Below are 24,043 nucleotides of genomic sequence, written 5' to 3'. Positions count from 1 at the left end.
TTAGTGGATAGTAGATAGAAAACGCTAACCCAAGGAGGGAACCTAGACCATAGAAAAAGCAAGAAAATAATCTTCTTTTAACAAACCCAAAAGGAGATAACCACACAAACATAAAAATAACATCAAAAATAAAAGGGAGCAACAGTCAATGCTCCTTAATATCTCTTAACATCAGTGGATTCAATTCCCCAATAAAAAGATATAGACTAACAGACTGGCTACATAAACAGGACCCAACTTTTTGCTGCATACAGGAAATGAACATCAGTGTCAAAGACAACACTACCACAGAATAAAGTGCTGGAAAACAATTTTCCAAGCAAATTGTCCCAAGAAACAAGCTAGAGTAGCCATTCTCATATCAAGTAAAATTGACTTTCAACCAAAAGTCATCAAAAAAGATAAGGAAGGACATTTCATACTCATCAAAGAAAAAAATCTACCAAGAACTCTCAATTCTGAACATTTATACTCCAAATGCAAGGGCACCCACATTCATAAAAGAAATGTTACTAAAGCTAGAATCACACATTGCACCTCACAATAGTTGTGGGGGACTTCAACACCCCACTCTCATTAACGGGCAGGTCAGGGAAACAGAAACTAAACAGAGACACAGCGAAACTAATAGAAGTTATGGACCAAATGGATTTAACAGCTGTATATAGAACATTTCACCCTAAATCAAAAGAATGTACCTTCTTTTCGACACCCCATGGTACCTTCTCCAAAATTGACCACATAATTGGTCTCAAATCAGACCTCAACAGATATAAGAAGAATGAAATAATATGATGCTTCTAATCAGGTAACTATTGGAGTCTAACAAGTCCTCTGAAATGACAAAATGATGGCACACAGTAATGTAGATTGACTGGCATTTGATGAAAACACATTGCTATTAGGATTTCAAAGAGACCTGCTTATTGGACTCTGTTCATTGAAGGACTTTAGAAGAATAAACAGTTTCTCTCTCTCTCTCTCTCTCTCTCTCTCTCACACACACACACACACACACACACACACACACATACACACACACATATACACACACACTCACACACACACTCATACACATACCCCCTAAACATACACCATACACTCACAGTATACACATTCACACACATATTCACAGACACTTACATTTACACACACACACATATACATTCTCTCTCACATACTTGCAGTCACACACATGTACAACACACACACACCTTAAACACACATCACCCACTCGCAACAATACTCATACTCACACACGCTGACATTCACACACACTGACTGACATTCACATACACATTTCTCAAACTCACACAAATTCACAACATAAACATACACCATACAATTACAACACACAAATTTGAACACACACTCACACTCTCACACACACTTACACTATCTTAATGTTATTTGGCTTTTAAAAAGAGAGAAAATCTTTCATTGGTGACATCATAGTGAACCTTGAGGAGGCCATACTAAGTGAAATAAACAAGTTATAGAAACATAAGCACTTCATTGTTCCACTGATAGAACTAACCCAACAGTCAGACTCCCAGCATCATAAAGTAGCATAGTAGTCTACAGCCTCAAAGAAGAGGGAGACATGGGGATTTCCATCAATGGTCACATGAGTCATCTCTAAGACCTGCTTGACAGCACCATAGTCTAGTCAAGACAATGTGCTGTGCAGTTTTAGACTTTCTGCAAAGTGGAATCTTCACAATAAGAGTTCTTCTCAACATAGTACTTGAAAATAATTCAATGGGTATTAGCCAAATACATCATACTGTATTGTTTAATTTGCTTAACACAATAGACATGTGGTCATTCTCTCAGAAAGGAACCTGTGTTTCTTTTCAGTCAAGTGTATTAATTGCTGATTTTGATTCTTTTGTTTTATTGTTGCACCTTGAATCAACAAAGAGTTAATATTTTTTCCTTAATCTGACAATTTTTTGTTTTACATTTTTCTGTGCCTTACTTCAAGTTAAAATAAATATGTATGTACTTAACTTTAGAAAGCAAGGTAGAAAGTCCAAATAACTGATGTCTTATATGTCAGATGGCTTACTATTCATTACAATGCTTTCTTCCTGGGAGTAGATGGATGAGCTGGCTTAGATGGCAAAGGCTACCAAACTCCATGGCCTGATATAATCCTTGGATTGGAAAGGGAGAGAACCAGCTGTTGCCTGTTTTCATCTGACTGCCACATCTGCGCTATGGCATGTGCTCCTCCTGCCTTCTACACAAAATAATATATAAATACAGAATGTAATGTTTTTTTTTAAATAAAACTTTCATTTTTGCTCACTAACAATCCCTTGTGGAGCTGTTGAGATCTTATTAATTAATATTGCAGCACAGAGAAGAAAAATAAAAATGAAACAAATATCAGGGTGATGCACAGTAACTTCTTTTCAGAAGGCATTAAAGGTGAATGGAACAAAAGTATTTCTACCCTAAGTATTAGTTTTTGTTCTCTATTTAAATCACATTTGCAAGCTGTATTCATATATACTTTAGACACATTAGGAAAATCACACCATTAAAAAAGAAGCAAATGATCACTTTTTTTGTTTGTTTCTTTTTTGTTTTTTTGAGACAGGGTTTCTCTGTGCAGTCCTGGCTGTCCTGGAACTCACTCTGTAGAGCCGGCTGGCCTCGAACTCAGAAATCTACCTGCCTCTGCCTCCCAAGTGCTGGGATTAAAGGCGTGCGCCACCACTGCCCAGCCTCAAATGATCACTTTTAATGTTACTTTGAGAGCTAATCTCTTCTACATGAATAGTAATAATATAACTTTAACAATATTGAACATTCACTTCAAACCAGTCTTGGCTCTGAATTATTTATATATCTTTAATTTTATCAAACAGATTATCATCTTTATTTTTATTTGAAAAATGAAAATATTTGGTTATAGAAATGCCGATTATCTTTCTCAATGTCTTAGCTTTGAGAGCCTCTCACCTCATTCAGTGCCTATGCAGGTGATGTAGACACAACCTTCCCACATAAGACTCTATACTATAGGTTTAACTTATTTTATGTACACATATAAATATGACACAGAAGTACAAAGGAATTATTATTAAAAACAGTGGACAGGACAGGACAATATGGTATGAAGATGGGCAAAGTATAGGAGATACTGGAATGACATATCAGATGAAACTTATTACTATACAGTGAACATATGCCATGACATCTTTAAAAAAAATAAATGAGGCTGCCATTGGTATAGTCACAACCATCTAAAATCCATATGATTCAGTGTGAATTTCTCTATGTATCATTGTGCAGGGTCTTACCACAGCAATAGGCAAGACAGCATCTGGATGAATAAGAAACTTAATGTTTGTCTATTTCCATCATGGTGTGATTCTGGAGACCTAAACAAAAAGGACACACCTGATTCTCTAACATGTGTCCAAGTCAAGAGCCTTCTTCTCTAGGCCTACAGAAATCACCATGGCAATGGCAGAACTGACCAACTGTCTGATTACTCCAATATCCTACATCTAAAAAAGACATTCCCATCCCCACCAAGTAAAACTAATTGTATGCTAATATTGAAATGTGAACATTTCCCCTGTGCTAGTGTCTAACCAGTTCCCACCTAAAAAATCCCCAGGAAATAGTCCTCGAAATACTCTTCTACTGACACTAGAACAAGTGAAACTTTTATTCCAATGTACATACATGCATGCAGTTACATCTGCATGGTCAATAAGAGAAACTCATCCAATCCTATATAACTTAGGAAAGCTGAGAATTACCAGAGGCATCTTCAGGAATATGTGATACAAAGGATGCACACATCAGTCTTTAGAACCATTGATCATCCTTGCTAAGGAATGTGGAGCAATAGTGAAGTCAGCAGTGGAGCAGCATTTGGTGAGTAGCAATAGGGACCCACAAGGGCATTTGCTAAATGACAAAATCCACTGGATGTGTTTCAAATCAGAAAATATGTGCAGTGGTCCAGTTTATTTAGTTTTGTACATAAAATCTACCAATCGCTGCGATTATATTCAGGATTGATGTGGTTCTTAAAACAAACAAACAAACAAACAAACAATCAAACAAAAAACCATAACACTGGTATGTTGGTATGTAGCTAAGTAGACACATGCCACAACAAGGTCCCTAAAAGCATTCTTTTCTGAGACGTTGCCTTTCTTTAAAACAGAAGGACATAGACCCATGATTTTCACTTCCTATATCTCTGACCACTTGTTCTTAGAGCCCTGAATTGCCATACTGAGACAGGATGGATAGGCAGAGACCTAGATCCAGATGTGCAACATGTTTGTTAACTGAGTCATAGTTATCTGTAATAGGATAGACCACTGAAGGTTTCGTGGAGAAGGCATTTATGTTACCGTTACTCCAACTTTTTCCAGAATATGTCCCAAGATGACCAGAGTACTAGATATAATTTGTAGTCAAATAATGAAACCAATTAATTGTTATGGTGGTGACTCTTGTGTCCTGTCCTGTTGGAGGTGGCATCAATAAGGTCTCTTTCTCTCCACTTTGTACGCAAAGATCTACAGTTCCTGAAGGACACAGACTGCACTATGAACTTTGTAGTCTAAATAATTTGCTTAATTATTGAGACAGAGAATTATGTTTAACTGACTAGAATAGTACAGCATACAGTACTTCTTCAGTAAACAAGACTGATGGAGTACTCAAATGGATGACTGAATATATTTTATCATGGACTCGACTTTTCTCACTAACATTCTCTTATAGGTTTCAATCTGGAACATACACATTTTCAAATATAGCCCATAGTCAGGATGGCAATATCGTATTGCATTTTTACACTAAAAATATACACTCCAAAGACAATTCAGTCACCAGCTAAAAAGAGAACTCACATTGGGCACTGATCAGGGCTATTTATAAATTTTCCTTGGGTAGGAAAAGTGATGCCATAGCTGCTTCCAAATCGGCAGAGAGTAGAGCCAATAATTCAAGAGGAGAAAATTGCTTTGGATATTCGTATTTAAATTAAAGACAAAATCTCCAGACATCATACCCATCTCTTTTTCCTTGCTATTTTTAAATGGCTCCAGCCAGTATAAAAGCACTTTGGATTTAATCACCAACTGTGTCCCCCATTTTTAGCCCCTTGATCCTGCCTGAGGCCATATGCAGAGACCCCATTTCTTAGAGCTCTTCAGATGAAGTCACAATCTGTGCTGTAATTTCTCGCTGATGAGATTAATGCATGTTATGCATTGTACTCAGAAAGGTCGTGAAGAACAGTATGTCCTAGAACTCTCTGTCACTAAGCTCCTCCCAGAGAACTATTTGTATGTACAGATTTTATACTTTGTAATCAATGAAATCAGAAAGCTTAACCAAGATATAGTTTGCAGGTTGCAAACTACTTTCCTATGGGCTTTTATATCAAAGCTAAATGCTTTATGCTCTGGTTGCTCTCTTGATCACAGTTTTTAAATACAAAACTGCCCTGTAGGGAGTATAATAGCAAGCATTGTAGCTTGTATGAGGAATGAAAGGTGATAAAACTTCTTTTATAGTAATCATTATAGAAGTGTGGAGAACTGGGACGGCTGTACCATTACGGTGCAGGGACACCATTTCCTCAGTTTTCACTGAGGCACAGCACAGTTATAAATGGCATCTTTCCTTAAATGCCACGCTAGCCTACTAGTCCAAAAGGATTCACTACAGAGGAAACACCACACAGTTTTTGTTTCTATTGTAATTACATTTGTACAATCTAATTAACAAACCAAAAGCCATCCTTTGAAAGACACTAAACACTGTGAATCAGCTAGTACAGAGTAACCTCTACCAAAAGAACTTGCTATTGTTTTCCCTGCAGGGCAGAGGAAACAGTTGGACTGTTTTGTTCCTATCTCTTTTCTTTCCTTTTTGTATTTATCCTTCTCTTTTCTTTTTTCTTTACCTTCCTTAGCTTTTCTTTCTTCCCTCCCTCCCTCCCTTCCTCCCTCCCTTCTTCCCTCTCTTCCTTCCTTCCTTCCTTCCTTCCTTCCTTCCTTCCTTCCTTCCTTTCTTTCTTTCTTTCTTTCTTTCTTTCTTTCTTTCTTTCTTTCTTTCTTTCTTTCTTTCTTTCTTTCTTTCCTTCTTTCTTCCTCTCTTCCTGAGCATCTAAATAATTGGTGGTTGGTCAGGTCTAAATGGAGAATTTAATGCCACTTTAGAGCCATCATAGAAAGGGTCTTAAGCAGTTGAAGTTCTCTCCTGCAATTTCTCTAACAAATTATGCCCCTCTGATGCAGATCAAACTGAAATTGGACTCTGATACAGGGGATCACACAGAGCAGTGCAGCCTAGAGGGATTCCACTCTCTCAAGGTTCTCATTCCATCTCCTGCTTCTGGACAGTTTTGTCTTTGGAGGACTGACACTACTGAGAATCCTTCATTGTTCAAAGAGCCTTAAATCCCAGATGGTCTCCCAGAGCAGATGCTAACTATTTTCTCTTTTGAAATATCGGCTTGTTGGGAATCCACTTATTTTTATTTTTAAAAATCATAACTTGACAATATCTAGATGATATTTATGTTGATACTGCCATATCTACTAAGGATATTTAAAAATATTAAAATGAGATACCTTATGTATCATACTGTGTGACTCATTTTTTTAATTGCAAGACATTAATATTCATGAAAAAGATACCATCAAAACAGTGTTGCAAATGATCCAGTTTTATTTTTTTTCTTCTGGTCCTGCTGATGGCATTATCAAGGAGCAAGTGTAAAGGCAAACCGGGGGACCTCAACTTCATGCCTGACGCTGGGGACCTGGTTCTCATCAGAGCATTTCTCTCTGTGTAACTGTCAATGGACACTCATTCTCAGGCCCCCTAGAAGCAGACTGACAGGCCTGTCCTCTGGAGAGGATGGGAATCATGTGTTCAGTCCACCCACTGTGACACTCAGTGCCTTAGCACTACTGCTAATTGCATGTGTGGTGTCAGAGATCTTGGCTCAGGAGCAAACAGCAGGCTAATTAAACAGGGCCACAGTCATGTATGTTTCATACAAGGGAGCTAGCCAAGCTCTGAACAGAGTTCTTGTTTTGTCTTCACCTGTCAGTACGCCAGCACAGTTAAGGCCTAATAGAGTAATTGCTCTAAGCATCTAAGCAGCTGCAGGTCAGTAGTGAATACAATGGAAAGAACAGGAAACAAAGTCAAGTCAATCATTAATTTGACAGATATTTATGAGGCCAAATGTTAGACAGACACTGAATCTCGGGTCCTGTAGTCCACTTCCCCAGCTGATAGATAAGATAATGTCTGTGCCATGTCTAGGGGAAACCTGATTTCTGCAAGACATTAGGAAGCTCTTATAACACTCCTGTGGACAGGATGAAAAAAGGTGGGCTGTCTCATAGGAAGATTGATATGAATGTCTGATGAATGGATGGTGCCACTGGGAAAGAGATCCATAATGCCAGGCCCAGGAGCTAAGAATTCAGCCGTTTCTTATTCTACATTTGTTATCAGAGCCTTCAATGAAGACTTTACACAAGGCCTCTTTATCAGCTTAGTAGACAAGTGCTTTGGCTCTGGGTTTGAGACTGCTTTGACACATGCCAGGATTTAAATCTTGCAAGTTTCTGTTTTCTTATATAAAAAAAAAGAAATATCTATACTATCATTATGGAGTTACTATGAGAACAAAAGAAATGCATGCTAACTGAGCACATGTCCAGAACCCATTAAGGAACAACTACTCAGAAAGCACAGATAAACAACTACACAGAAAACACAGCTTTCCCTGTAGTATACACCAAAATGAAGATTAAAATGATCCTAACTGGTAGATAAGGAATATATTAACAACTAAAGGCATAAGGAGACTGTGTAGTCATTTTTAACTTTTGCAAGTGCTTCTTAACCTTACTTCTTAATTCTATTATAAATGTGACAGATAGCAGCGCCTTGGTCCCCTTAGCACTGTAATAATGGAGTGTGTGTGTGTGTGTGTGTGTGTGTTTTGTCTTCAGAGATATTTACTTCTGATGGATCTGGAGGTTGGGGCATATAAAGCTGAAGACAACCATGTCTGGTGTACATCTTCCTGCTGTATTCTCAAAGACTTTTTTTATTCAAGGAATGCTCTCTTTTTTTTTTTTTTTTTTTATTCTCCCATTTTCCCCATATTGATACATTTAACAAAATAAAGGATGCAGGTTAACAAAACAAAAAGAAAAAAACAAACAAAAACGAGTGGCAAGACTATTTTAAATCATAATTACCTACTCTCCATTGTCCCTTTTCAAGTCTCTTCACTAAGAGACAAAGTGCTTCACTAGGGCAAGGGAAATAAGTCTAAGACCAGAGAACCACACACTACAATCTGCCACAGCTACAGGCATGTACAGGTTAGCTAGAACTTCCTCAACAGAGGAGTGAACATGAAAGTCATATATAGGAAGCAGATGTATCTGTTTCTCACTACTGCTGCTTTAGAGATGAGTTGCTATGGAATAAGACCACATTCTTCCTAGGACCACACACATCCTTTCCTGCACTGACAAACAGTAAAGATGTACTTCTTCTCACCATTTCAGAGTCTGAAAAATCCTGAGTGTCTTCTGTGGGTCTTCTGACTCTGTCATCTGCAAACAGGGGTGGAGGAGTAGATATGGATGTGAGTCAGTTCCCTTCTGCAGTTTATACTTTTAAAATCGTAACCACACAATTTCTAGGTGACATTTGTGCTGATAATGCCATGTCTACACAAGAATATTAATAAACACAACATATTAACCTATCACAATAAGAATATTAATAAGTAATATTTTAAAATATGAAAAAGAGACCGGTCATATTTCAGACTGTGTGACAAGTAGAACTTAGACTGAAAACAAAACTATCATTGTATAAAGGCAAAGAAATGCAGCCATACTCTACTTGTTAGAGATTTCCAAACCATATCCAAGTGGTTCCTTTACAACTTTTTTCAAGTGTGCATCAAGTGGCAAATAAAACAGACACATCTGGGAGAGGGGGTCATTTAGTTGAATAATCTCATGTGTCAGTTTCATATACTTCTATTTGATTTTGAAGTTCCCTCTATGGTGTATCTGTGCTCCAAGTAGCTAACCATAGAAGAGATCGTAAAGGCAGAAACAGTAGAGGGCTAAATGGCCATGTACTTCTCAATGTACTGGGTAGAACTCTGACAGCACAGAAAATATATTTACACAAATTAGATTTCCTATACTTTTAAGTATAAAATTCACAGAAGTTTATCTCACTCTTCACAAACTACTCTACTGTATTAATATTTTTTATAACAGAGGCCTTTATATGCTACTCAACTATTAATAAATACTGACCCATGTTAACTATATTTTAGTCTGATTACCAGCAGTCTTTACTGAACAGTGACTCATGGTGGTAAGTAGATTTCAAGTAAAAGATTCATTAACAATTGAGCTAAATTTTTTGCATGTGCTCTTGTCTGAAAAAAGGAAATGCTAATGCGTGAATAATTGCTCACACTTACTAATGTGCCTATAGGTCATGTATATTTATGCATAATATTTCTGATAAGTAAACAGGTAAATATAGCTCTATAGTAAACACCAAAATGAAACTTAAATGTATCCTTTTTTATTAGATATTTTCTTCATTTACATTTCAAATGCTATCTTCTTTCCTAGTTTCTTCTCAGAAAGTCCCCTATAACCTCCCCCTGCCCTGCTCCCCAGCCCATGTACTCCTGCTTCTGGCCCTGGCATTAAAGATACTTTTGCTGCAACATTTGATCTCTCATACAATCCAGATAATTAGAATCTTATAAGCTACTAATAAAATATCTACACAGTAAATGCAAACACATATTATCACTTCTGTCAAAGTGCAAGGCAGAGTCAAGAGCAGGCATTTGTAAGCTTGGCAGTCCATAAGCTTTACCAGGTGGAAAGAGTTTAAACAAAGGATCTTTAAGGGGATGAGCAAGTGGAATATGGAAACAGATGCATAACGTCTTGCATTGTTTTAAAAGGCACCACAATTTCAAAACTCTGCACTAAAAATGTTCATCAATGACATCCCTGGCTGAAGAGTGACAGTTTCTAGAGCCTCCGGGAGGGAGCTGGTAAGAGAACCTGGCCCACTGAGTGAAACTAGATATTTTGCAACGCGATGGGAGTGCATGGTTCTTTGGAGAAAAAAAAAATACACAAAGAATCTGACTAAAGGTAAGCATCAGCAAGTGGAACTTTGTTGAAACCCATTCTCATATTTTACAGCTTGAGACATTCCCTAGATTCTCCATGATAACACTACTAGCCACTAGTAGGGTTAGCCATTACTTCAACCGATCAGCAAACATTAGAATTATGACACTGTACAGCGTTAGCAAGAGTTGAATAAGAAGAATACAACACAGGACATGAACAGCTCTGTTTTTTGCATAACTCCACTTTACTCACTTAAAACAATTCATCTGTGCTAGGGGAGAATGTCATGGGAACATGCAAGCCATGAGTGGCCTTATGCATCTGTATGCTGACAATTTCAGCGAGGGAATAAGGAACCAGATTTGAAAACCCAAAGACAAGAGAAATATTGCTCATGGGAAAAGATGTCCTTGAATATTTGTGTCATGTCTTTTAATATAGATTCAGTAAATTATTTTTCTGAAATTACACTCATAGCTCCAAATTGTACAGTTCTGTAGGAATCTACTAAGTTCTCTCTGTAGATAAAGTACTGTGATTTGAGAAACAGAATGAGTGTGGTTGATGCCTTCCTTCTAGGCCTGGCAGTATCACAGAAAGCAACGGGCATGCAATGGGTATGTGCATGTATAAGATACTATTGTGAACTAATAGGAGTTTAGAGGAGCAGATCTGAAACTGCCACAGTGTGTCACAGGAGTGAATATGGTTTAACACATTCTGGCAATAAATATTGAAGCATTGCTTTTAAGAATCTTAATGTTTCTATGACTTCCTATCATTCATTTAAAAAGAGTGTGATTATTTACAAAGTCCATTTTCTTACAAGAAAGTCTTATCCTTCTTTTCTTAAGTAAAATATTAGTGTATTAGTAGCAATTGAAATTGAAAGTAATTGAGAACTCTTTTGATTAGTTAGTGTGTTGTTTAGAAAATGGTTTGTTTGTCTGTTTATGTGTCTGTCTGGATGGCTTTATGTGTACCACATGTGTATTGGTGCCAGGACTCTAGTAGAAGGCAGTAAGGTGCCCTGAAACTGGAGTTTAAGCCACTTGATATGGGTACTGGGAAACGTACGTAGATACTTTGCAAGAGCAATCAGTCCTCAGCTGCTGAGCCATCTCTCAAGCCCTCTTTGTATGCTGATATAATGACTAAAATCAGACACATTAAATGACAAAGATTGACTAAGGTGATTTTCCCTTTGTTAGAAAGTATAAATTATCTTTTTTAGAGGAAAATATCTTAATAAAATAGAAATATGTGATTGATCTTGATTTATTCTTTTATTTCAGATGTAGATGTCTAGTAGGGCTCATATTCTAGGTACATTTTATTTTACCTTTTCTGAAATCATTTAACAATAGAGAAGAATATTTACTAGAGTCTGCCCTGGTAAGTTTTCTGAATAAGTTAATGTTATAACAGAACAAAATCCATGCTACCATCTTCATCGTGCAATTTTCACAGGTGTTTATTGCATGTCAGAAGTGCCAAAATCAATGTTCCTATAATACCCAGTTAGTCATCACAATCTAATAAGATTTGGGATATTGATATTCTAGTTTCATAGATGAGAATTATGATGATTAATCTTTATAATGAACTTGAGTGGACTTAGAGATATGGATGAGGGACCCTAATATGTTTGGTCAGATTTTCCTTGGAAAGTCATCTTCATTCTGAAGGTTGTACATATGCATTAGCAGGACTGGGGAGAGGTAAAGAAGAGGACAAGTTGCTTTAATTTTCTCAGGTGGGAACTCGTGGTCAAAAGCTTTCAGTCGGGGCTGGTGAGATGGCTCAGTGGGTAAGAGCACCCGACTGCTCTTCCGAAGGTCCAGAGTTCAAATCCCAGCAACCACATGGTGGCTCACAACCATCCGTAACGAGATCTGGCGCCCTCTTCTGGAGTGTCTGAAGACAGCTACAGTGTACTTACATATAATAAATAAATAAATCTAAAAAAAAAAAAAAAAAGCTTTCAGTCAGTCCATGTGAGTTAATGATGAACAATGAATGTATGATTCAAAGGGAACTATTCCCAGGACTAAAAAAGTCTGTATTTAGTCTTGGTACCTGTTATGGGTACAATGTGAACTGTCCTTCAAAATGCTCTTGTTTTAAGGTCACTCTGATAGTGCTACTGAGCAGTTGATAGCTTCCAACAATGCTGAAAACATTTGTATGTTTAATCACTTAATGTTACCTGAATGCTGGCTAGAGGTAGGAATAAGTTTGAGGAAATAGGTGGCTGGAGCCATGCCTTTGAAGGATACATCCCTAAATCTTCCTCCTTGCCTTTTATTCCTGACCACCATGAGACTCTGAATAGCTTCATTCTGATAAATCTTTCCACTACGATATATTTCCTCATCTCACACCACAAGCAACAGCCTTCTGCCTATGAACACAGGCCAAAAGGAACCTTTTATATCTTTAAGTCCTTTATATCAGATATTTGGTAACACCAATAATACAGAATAACACAGTATTCAGGGTTTGGGTGTACTTTTAAGGCATCTTTATTCTGAATATGTCATTCTCTATTCTCCCTATACTATATGAATTCTTATCTATCTGGAGCTGAATCCTTAACTTGAACTCAGTTTCAGGACTCTCCTGCTCATTTCTATCCCAGAAGATCTGACCATATGGCAGAGTTCTCCACCGCATCCTGGGGGCTCTATTTAGAATAAGCTAGGTCTCCCAGGACCATAAAGGCGACTATCTACTCACCACCACTTAAGTATGTCTGCCAAGTTTAGGAGAATGGAAGGGCAGTCAAGGACATAAAAGGATCTTTTAAAGGAAAAAGCAGCCTCATGGATAATTAAACACCATTCCCAATGTTAAAACGACACTGTGTATTCATTAGATTTTTGTTGGCTTTCCATATCATCAGTGACTCACTAAGTTGGCTATCCAAGCTGCAAACCACACTGTCTGCTGCTGCTTTTCTCTCCAACATTAGCCAGTGTTTGAACTTTTCAGAATGGTTTTGAGTTATTCCTGCCAAAGTGTCATCCTGAAGGCTATACTTTAGAGTATGTATTCATCTAATGGGAGATGAGCACGTGTGTGTGTGTGTGTGTGTGTGTGTGTGTGTGAGATATGTTAAACAAGGTCATAAGAATAATCACTCATTTTAGTCAACATAATCTTCAAAATGTCGTTTCAAGGTAAGAGTAACCAAGGCCTGCTGGGAGCCACAGAAAATGATTATTAAGTGATCAATGGATTATGGCAGCATGTGAGAAATACTAAGGGAAGGGCATGCTTAAGTTTATAAATGATAGAGTTACCTGGCTTTATTTCTTCACTGTGGCTATAAGCAAAATTAAACTATCAATCATCTTCCAACTTAAGTAAAACCTAGGACAATAATTCAGATACATAGATGCCAGGCTAAAATACATTAAACCATCCAAAAAGCAATGGGGAATAATGAAAACTCCTTACCAAAAAATTATGGAGCCGATATTTGGGGTGTAATATGTGTCTGGAAACAAAAATTAGTCTGGATAAGCTTCAGTTCAGTGATTTAGTGATCAAAAACTTCTTTCCAGTCCCATTTTCATGCTCTTCTTTGCCATGAGAGCATTGGGCTGCATCTTCAGCCTCAATTCTTCATCTCATGCCCAAGTCATACTGTCTTTATTATTCATAGGAAGAACATGCCATACTTTCTCAATCTATCAATAGATCAACAACATTGAAACTACTCTTACTGAATTAGGTTTGAACTTATTTAAAACGTTCCTAATTAGAAAGAGGACCAAGGGAGAAGGGGAGACAACAGTGTAAGCAAAGTACAATGATACTTACATACTTACATATGCAAATGTTTAAAAAGAAGGAAGGAAGGAAGGAAGGAAGGAAGGAAGGAAGGAAGGAAGGAAGGAAGGAAGGAAAGAAGGAAAGGAGGGAGGAAGGAAGTGCCATGGATGGACTGGGCCTAGTTGGCCTCTCTCAATCCCTGTGGAATCAGGGTTTCAGACAGATGGGCACAGAGTCGGTGAGAATTGACAAACAGACCCAGACACAAGGGAGTGTTGAATCTGAATGTATTTTGTCCAAAAGAACACCAGACTTTTAATATAGAAGAAAAACAAGAAAGCCAGGAGAACACATCCACCAAGTTACATTGACACAAAACAAAAAAGAATGCATACATAAAACGATGACAGGAGCCAGGCCATGTTTACCACTGAGAATAGGAACAACCCTTAATTAAAAAGATCTGCTAAACACAGGAGCCAGGTGAATGCTCTGATGCAAGGCTAGTCTATTGTTAAACCCACCACCAGGGGTTCTTTAGTAAAAGCCTGATTGTGCTATTCCTCTGGGCCTAGTGAAAAAACCTGCACCATGGAGTTCTACTACCCCTTTCATGTGACAACTCACCCATTTCCTAGGCCATTTTGTATTCCTGTTTGGGTGTGATTTGGCTATATTGTCCTAAGTAATTACTATGCAGACTAGCCCTGAGCTTTCTAGCTCTATTCAAGTAAATTGTAATGCCCGATTATTTTCACTGTCTCTACTAGAAGTAAATTTGAGTGTTACTGAATAGGTAACATTCTTACTGAATTCCAAGCTCAGGGTCAGCTTCAAGGACTGCCTAGGCCATTGGAACACTGGCAAAGGCTTAGCTATATGTCAAAATCAATCCTAAAAGGCACTTATATTAAAACAATCATCCATCCTGACCAAGTAGGTTTCATCCCAGGGATGCAGGGATGGTTCAATATATGGAAATCCATCAACGTAATCCAGTATATAAACAAACTCAAAGACAAAAACCACATGGTCATCTCGTTAGATGCGGAAAAAGCATTTGACAAGATCCAACACCCATTCATGATAAAAGTCTTGGAAAGATCAGGAATTCAAGGCCCATACCTAAACATGATAAAAGCAATCTACAGCAAACCAGTAGCCAACATCAAAGTAAATGGTGAGAAGCTTGAAGCAATCCCTCTAAAATCAGGGACTAGACAAGGCTGTCCACTTTCTCCATACCTATTCAACATTGTACTTGAAGTCCTAGCCAGAGCAATTCGACAACAAAAGGAGATCAAAGGGATACAAATTGGAAAAGATGAAGTCAAAATATCACTTTTTGCAGATGATATGATAGTATATATAAGTGACCCTAAAAATTCCACCAGAGAACTCCTAAGCCTGATAAACAGCTTCGGTGAAGTAGCTGGATATAAAATTAACTCAAACAAATAAATGGCCTTTCTCTACACAAAGAATAAACAGGCTGAGAAAGAAATTAGGGAAACAACACCCTTCTCAATAGTCACAAATAATATAAAATATCTTGGCGTGACTCTAACTAAGGAAGTGAAAGATCTGTATAATAAAAACTTCAAGTCTCTGAAGAAAGAAATTATAGAAGATCTCAGAAGATGGAAAGATCTCCCATGCTCATGGATTGGCAGGATCAACATTGTAAAAATGGCTATCTTGCCAAAAGCAATCTACAGATTCAATGCAATCCCCATCAAAATTCCAAATCAATTCTTCAACGAATTAGAAAGTGCAATCTGCAAATTCATCTGGAATAACAAAAAACCTAGGATAGCAAAAACTCTTCTCAAGAATAAAAGAACCTCTGGTGGAATCACCATGCCGGACCTAAAGCTCTACTACAGAGCAATTGTGATAAAAACTGCATGGTACTGGTATAGTGACAGACAAATAGACCAATGGAATAGAATTGAAGACCCAGAAATGAACCCACACACCTATGGTCACTTGATCTTCGACAAGGGAGCTAAAAACATCCAGTGGAAGAAAGACAGCATTTTCAACAAATGGTGCTGGCACAACTGGTTGTTAACATGTAGAAGAATGCGAATCGATCCATTCCTATCTCCTTGTACTAAGATCAAGTCTAAGTGGATCAAGGAACTTCACATAAAACCAGAGACACTGAAACTTATAGAGGAGAAAGTGGGGAAAAGCCTTGAAGATATGGGCACAGGGGAAAAATTCCTGAATAGAACAGTAATGGCTTGTGCTGTAAGATCGAGAATTGACAAGTGGGACCTCATGAAACTACAAAGCTTCTGCAAGGCTAAAGACACCATCAATAAGACAAAAAAACCACCAACAGATTGGGAAAGGATCTTCACCTATCCTAAATCAGATAAGGGACTAATATCCAATATATATAAAGAACTCAAGAAGGTGGACTCCAGAAAGTCAAATAACCCCATTAAAAAAATGGGGCTCAGAACTGAACAAAGTATTCTCACCTGAGGAATACCGAATGGCAGAGAAACACCTGAAAAAATGTTCAACATCCTTAATCATCAGGGAAATGCAAATCAAAACAACCCTGAGATTCCACCTCACACCAGTCAGAATGGCTAAGATCAAAAATTCAGGTGACAGCAGATGCTGGCGAGGATGTGGAGAAAGAGGAACACTCCTCCATTGTTGGTGGGATTGCAAGCTTGTACAACCACTCTGGAAATCAGTCTGGCGGTTCCTCAGAAAATTGGACATAGTACTACCGGAGGATCCAGCAATACCTCTCCTGGGCATATATCCAGAAGATGTCCCAACCGGTAAAAAGGACACATGCTCCACTATGTTCATAGCAGCCCTATTTATAATAGCCAGAAGCTAGAAAGAACCCAGATGTCCCTCAACAGAGGAATGGATACAGAAATTATGGTACATTTACACAATGGAGTACTACTCAGCTATTAAAAAGAATGAATTTATGAAATTCCTAGCCAAATGGATGGACCTGGAGGGCATCATCTTGAGTGAAATAACACAATCACAAAAGAACTCACACAATATGTATTCACTGATAAGTGGATATTAGCCCAAAACTTAGGATACCCAAGATATAAGATACAATTTGATAAACGCATGAAACTCAAGAAGAATGAAGACCAAAAGTGTGGACACTGTGCACCTTCTTAGAATTGGGAACAAAACACCCAGGGAAGGAGTTACAGAGACAAAGTTCATAGCTGTGATGAAAGGATGGACCATTTAGAGACTGCCGTATCCAGGGATCCATCCCATAATCAGCTTCTAAACGCTGACACCATTGCATACACTAGCAAGATTTTGCTGAAAGGACCCAAATATAGCTGTCTCTTGTGAGACGATGCCGGGGCCTAGCAAACACAGGAGTGGATGTTCACAGTCAGCTATTGGATGTATCACAGGGCTCCCAATGGAGAAGCTAGAGAAAGTACCCAAGGAGCTAAAGGGATCTGCAACCCTATTGTTGGAACAACATGATGTACTAACCAGAACCCCGGAGCTCTTGTCTCTAGCTGCATATGTATCGAAAGATGGCCTAGTCGGCCATCAATGGAAAGAGAGGCCCATTGGACTTGCAAAGTTTATATGCCCCAATATAGGGGAATGCCAGGGCCAAAAGAATGGGAATGGGTGGGTAGGGAAGTGGGGGGCGCTATGGGGGACTTTTGGGATAGCATTGGAAATGTAATTGAGGAAAATATGTAATAAAAATATTAAAAATCAAAAAAAAAAATAATACTGAAAAAGAGCACACAGATCCATGCACCAGACTAACGTTGGGACAGGTTTTGAGTATATGGGCTATGGGAATGCCAAGGTTCCAGGAGGCTGTTTCCGTGAAACTCTCTGCCTCGTGACTGCTTACAGGCTTTTAGGCCTGCCAAGCAGACTTCACTGGAGTGGACGTAGCAAGGAAGGAAGGAAGGAAGGAAGGAAGGAAGGAAGGAAGGAAGGAAGGAAGGAAGGAAGGAAGGAAAACATTTAAGGAATTTTTAAAGGAAAATTAAAACCAAAACAAAACAGGAATGATTGGCTTCAGTAGACATGTGATTCTCTGTTAGCTTCAGAAAAGAGAAAATAACTTATTGAATAACGATTCTTTCCATAGGCATAGCCATTCCAATGTAACAGATATAAAAATCCCTGGGCAAAACACAAGATGTAAGAAGTGTTTAGGACTGATATCCATTCAATCAGCAGTTACACAAAAGTCAGTAAAAAGAAAAAAATACCATTCTGATATGGTATGGATAAGGATGCAATTAGAGGAATACATGATGACTTCTTTTCACATGGCATCATATGTTAAGGACTTGTGTTTTCTTCAGTCTTGTCTTTAGTGAATGAAATGCGGCATCCTTATAGGTCAATTTTATGGCCTCTCCACTATACATTTATATAAAATGAATGCGCCCTCTAGTGGCTAGTGGTGATTTATTTTAGATTTGAGTACCTTCCTCCATAGCACACACTAAATGGTCTGTAATCATTAATTCTCAAGGGGGTTGGGACATCTTCCTGGAGACGAGGGTGGGGGTGGGGGGGGATGAGGAACTGTCAGAGGGCAGTCTGCAAGAGGGATAACGACTGAACTGTATAAAAATTAAAGGTAATTTTTAAAAAATGTTTTTGATTTTATAGGTATTGTCCATCACTCCTATGATGATAGACATTTAAACCTGTATAACTTACATCTTTAAAAAAATAATGAATCTTTTATTATATGTTATCATGAATAATAATATTGCAAAAATAATTACATGTTCAAAGCGAAAAAGTGTAGGAAGTTAGGAAGGTATCTACTATTTTGTAAGCTTACAAATCTACTTAACACATATATGGCTTATTCACAATCTGTCATAAATGCCTCAGTAGTCAGTGTATTCTAACATTCCATTTGTGTTGGTAGAGAAATAAAAAATAGAGCTTACATAATTCTGCAGGTGGAAAAGGAAAGAGTGATTTAATACCTTTCATGTAATTTTGAGCATCATTCTTTCTACTACAGCAAAAGTTGACAAGCAATAGTGTCTTAAAGGGTAGTTGTAATGTGGAATCTGAAACTATATCAATCAACTCCAGCATATTAAAATATATTGACCTATTTTTCACTTTGAGTGGAGTTTTAGCAAGCATAAATTATAAAGAAATGCATTGGACTCTTACAAAGTACTGGTGTTATTTCTGAAGATTTTCTACCTGTTGACACATTTCTTTGTTCAAAATTCACATTTATTAATACCACCAGTTACTTCATCAGAAAAGCTGTCACACTAATGGTGTCATAAGCATAGATTTTTCTAGTACTTTTTCTTGAAATCTGGGACCCTGTATAAACAAATATTATCAACTTTGATCATTTCTTGACAAAAGATCTGTAAAATACCTAAGTATGAATAATGCTACAATGCTAATTCTTTTTTACAGTTAAATAACTAGTACAATGAAAATGTGGCTAGTTCAGCTAGCAACTCAAATAATCCACCTGAGCCCTTCTCTCAAGAAAATATTTGTATTGCTGTATGCAGAACAAATGTTTTGTATATATACTCAATTTCAGCACATAGTGTATTAATAAAAGCATATTCAAGGGTTGATAATATAGTTAGTAATTTGTACTCTTTCATTACATTTCTAGGTAAAGTTGTCTCTTTCTACTCTCCTCTTAGTATGAATGCATGACAATCAGTTTGGAGCAACTCATCAATGAGTTTTATCCCAATCATGCAAATACCAATGTAATGCAAAGAAAAAAATAGCTTTGTCTTTTAAGAATCTCTGGCTAGTGACTAGAGGAAATCAGGAGTCTAAGGGCCATACTTTGAAAGTTTTCCCCTATTTGTTCACTACTAATCATATAACCATCAAAATGATTATAGACTAAAATAGTCTCATTTAACCCTAGAAGACAAAGAGGTAACTATGCTAAAAATGTGCCAAGTTTTATTCAGAAATCCAGTGTAAATAAAAATGTAATAAATGATTTATAACATGGGAATCCGAGTCAGAGATCTGATAGTCCTTATCTGTTGCTGAGTTTGCTGGAAATCATCATCTTGAATGCTCAACACCCATGCCCTGCCTGTGAACCATAAGATAAAATTGCTTCTTTGCTTCATTTTAAAAATCTCTTCATTCCTCCTGAAACCTATTTCTGACCACCAAAGAACAGGTAGCAGCAGGAGCTGTTGCAGACTGGGGGTGGGATATGGGAAACCTGTATACAATTAGCTGAAGTAGCAAGAGCAGAATAAACATACTCCATACTTGTTAAGCAAGGGATTATCAGGAAATGCCAATTACACTTCTATCCTTGTTGATATAGGAAGTTGAAATTAAGATTGTGGGTTCTGAGAGAAAATTCTATATTTTGATTCTTAAGTCCACGTATTCTATTATATCCATAGTGTAGGTCTAGATTTAAGTTGGCTAGGACATCTTTCTGATTGTTACAGGATGCCTGTGGCTACATAGTACTATGGTCAGTGCTTAAATCATATCAACACTATTATTCTTTCTTTTATGAGAATAGTGAAGAGGGTCACATTTGAAGAATGTGTATTACAACTGGACTTACTTTTTTTCCTCACATAAATATCTATTGAGTATTACACTCAGATTTTAAGGACTACAATAAAATCCCCTGTTTGATATAACAAAGAGATGTCTAAGAGTTTTATTGCTATATTAAAACTTAATATAGAAACTAAGATAAAAATTGGATTTATTGATGCTAGTCTAAAATACGGACTTAGAAGACATTCATAAAATAATTTTGATATTAAAGCCCATGTAAAAATACAACATATCATATGTAAATTCTACTTTAATTTATCTCCCCATAAAGGTAAAGGGTGAAAAATTTGCATTTAAATGTAAGAAGCAGATGAATGGGCATTTGCTAGTGAGATGAGGTTAGCTTTCTTTTAATGGACAGCATGATATTGATAGTAACACAGCCTGGAAAACATGAAAATATTATCATTTTACTTAACAGGAATGTGAGGTGAGGTAGCATTTATCCTCAACAATATTCATGCTTATCAGCTTTGTGTTGTTTGACTTATGAGTGATTTATGAGTTTTGACCATTTGATACATACTCTATTCAGATTTTTAAGGTAATTACTTGATTTTCTGTATTAAGACTAAAGCAGTAAAAGTCTTACTGTGTTGATTCATGGTGGATGCTTAGAAGTTGTGTGAGAAATACTGATTAACTGGGACAACATATATCCTGCCACCAATCATGGGAAAGAAATAAGTAAATAACAGAATAGTTTTTATTTCATGGAGTAAGACTAAATGTCTATTAAAACACTGAGCTGAATTTTACCCACTATTAAGAATAAAATGTATCAGGAATAAACTGAAATTTTACAAGCTCTTTTTCAATCCTAAGACTATTAATAACTTTCTTACCTTTGTTCGACTGGTTTGCATAGTGCAAAATATTCTCATTTTATATCTACTTCATAGTTCACTGACCACTTCATTATAAATAAAAGAAGGAAACAGCTCTTTCACAATATTTTGACTTAGCCACTGAAGTGTCTAGGGTTTGTTTCAGAAGCAGGAAAAGCCCAAGTAAAGAGACAGGAGCTATAGACATGGCAATGAAGTGGTTCTCCTAGTGGCTCTCCCATGCCAGAAAAAAACTTGATATGCCCTTGGAGACATCCTCACCCCCGGTAGCTGAGGCTCACTTGTCATGGAGGACCCAGGATTCTCAGTTAAGAAGATTTAAAACAAGAGGTCCAGAGTTTGCATAACACCTTTGCATAAACTGGCAAAAAAGGAAGCAAGGTTGAGACCTGATTCCACAAAGTAGAATCTGTAGAGAACTTTGAATTCCTTTGCCATGTGGTTAATGGTACCAACAGAGCTTCTCCTCTTATTTTGATAAAGCAGACTTAGAGGAGGTGAGGCCAAGGAGGCTGACTTTTCACAAGAAGTTACCCAGAGGCTGAAAAGAGAGCACTTTGGTCATGATCTAAGAAATCCTTTCTCATTATCCACAAATGCACCAGAGGAAATGAATTCTCTAGAAGGTATTTTCTTCATAACCGAAGCTTGTAAGATACTTACAATACAAAGAGAGTTGCCCAGGGCATGGATTTAAGTAGTTAATAGGTGAAATTTTTCCTATAGAACTAACTTGTCAATCAGACATATACATGTATTTCTTAAGTATTATCCAGTGTAATGAATTAAATAGTAACCTTGGGTTGAAAATGTCATAAATCCTTTTGTGTTAAGCATCACCGTTTTTGCTTTTTTTTTTTTTTTTTTTTTTGAGATGGGGTTTCTCTGTGTAGCCCTGACTGTCCTGGAACTCACTCTGTAGACCAGGCTGGCCTCGAACTCAGAAATCTACCTCCCTCTGCCTCCCAAGTACTGGTATTAAAGGCATGTGCCGACATCATTTTTTAATAAGAAGCACAAAAGATTGGAAAAATATAGTACTACATTTGTCTTTGCACCAAAATTGTTGAACATTTTAAGCAGAAAATTAAGTTTACATTAAATAATGTCTGCCAGAGCTCTTCTTCCAATATTTATTTCATAACTATAAAAGTTGATCTAAAGAAAAGAGTTTCTAGATTTATTTATAGTTTTCAACAAGCTTTTCACCAAGGTCTGAAGGGTAATGTGTAGAGAATAAAACTTCTGAGCTAATGAAAGCCTTACATGTAAACTTATTCTTTCTGTACTGCAGCAACAGGGAAATAGAACTTCAAGTTTTCAATGCCCTAGTAGGTAGCTTCTTGAGGATACTCAACACATTTATTACATAATAGCACTGTGACAATACTCAATGAATTATTTATGTAACAGGACCCTGAGGAAGCTCAATGGATTTATTCTGTACAGCACCTGATTCACAAACACTCTACATGTACCTGTACAGTTGATACCTGCACCAATCAGTGTATGATGAGAAGTGGTTCCATAAGAAAATGTTTGGGATTGTAGTTACTTTACAACAAAGAAGAAAGAAATAAACGTTTTAGGCTTGTCTATGTAGTGTATAAAGCTCTGAGAAAGGAACATCTACGGCAGTGCCAATCCAAGTCTTCAAACTCACAGGTACTGTGAAGAATAAATATGCCCAAAGTATTAAAAATGCTTTTGGTAGTAGAAGAGGCAACTGTGTTTTGTATTAGGTACTAACCAATAGCTTCTTTCTTCCTCCTTGACACTCAGAAAAATCTATTGTTTTTCAATTAATTTGATTGTAGATAAAGCCTCGAAAATGATCAGTGTGTGTTAGATGTATATTTAATGGTAAAATGATATTCTCTTATAATTTTCAGTGATAAGTGCATATATCAGTACTTTTGGCATATTTCAACTTGTATAAACTCATTTAAGCAATTAAATTTTCCCTGAAAAATAGAGTTTGGCAACTCCATAGTTTAAACTTGCAGACTATAAATATCCTGAGGTTGAGTAATGCTGATACAGGCAAAGGCACCAGAATTAGTTGTTCAGTCAGAACAATAAATTATATAAATAATGAAATGGAGCTGCCATTTTTTTATTCATTGAAACAAATATTTCCATTTCAAAGAATCAAATACGAATGCAAAAATTATACATAGTAGGATGCCATGCTAACTCTTCAGTGTTAAGGAAAACATTACCAAGTGGGTCATGCTTTCATTTTAGCATTTTGATTTCATATTTGGAAGTACATATACCAGTGCATTATGAAGGCTTACTTCTGAGCAGAAGGATTATGACCAAATTAAATTACTCTCTGTTTATATCTTAATTTAAAAATAGCAATTTGAAATATTACTACCAGTTAAGAAGACATCCATGTGCATTTTCTTCTCCCTGAAAGTACTTTCTATAGTTCTTGCTAAATCATTGCATGTTTTCCAACTTCTTTCATTATTAAGTTATTTTATTTAAATTTAACATCCCCCCTGCCTTGACAATCTGCAACATGAAAATTTTTATCTTTCCCTTCTAGGAAAAACTGGAGCACACTAGTGCTTATATTTAGACAAATACTTAATT

At 37.0% G+C, this 24,043-nt stretch overlaps 1 protein-coding gene across 5 annotated transcripts in view; it reads right to left on the bottom strand.

Annotated features, from left to right (window-relative positions):
- Positions 1-24,043, bottom strand: part of Hs3st5 (heparan sulfate-glucosamine 3-sulfotransferase 5) — a 294,266-nt gene that overhangs the window by 236,911 nt on the left and 33,312 nt on the right. Inside the window, exon 2 of one of the 5 annotated variants that reach the window (XM_029482550.2) lies at positions 8,584-8,639. The exons of the other annotated variants lie outside the window; for them this stretch is intronic. The gene's annotated coding sequence lies outside the window, so the exon portion shown is untranslated. The remainder of the gene's footprint in view (positions 1-8,583; positions 8,640-24,043) is intronic. 5 annotated transcript variants of the gene reach the window in all.

The sequence above is a fragment of the Mus caroli genome, unplaced genomic scaffold, assembly GCF_978045245.1.
Source record: "Mus caroli unplaced genomic scaffold, Mus_caroli_1 scaffold_9, whole genome shotgun sequence".
Taxonomy (NCBI): Eukaryota; Metazoa; Chordata; class Mammalia; order Rodentia; family Muridae; genus Mus; species Mus caroli.
Note: the sequence above shows the minus strand (reverse complement) of the source record. Positions and strands in the feature narration are given on the sequence as shown.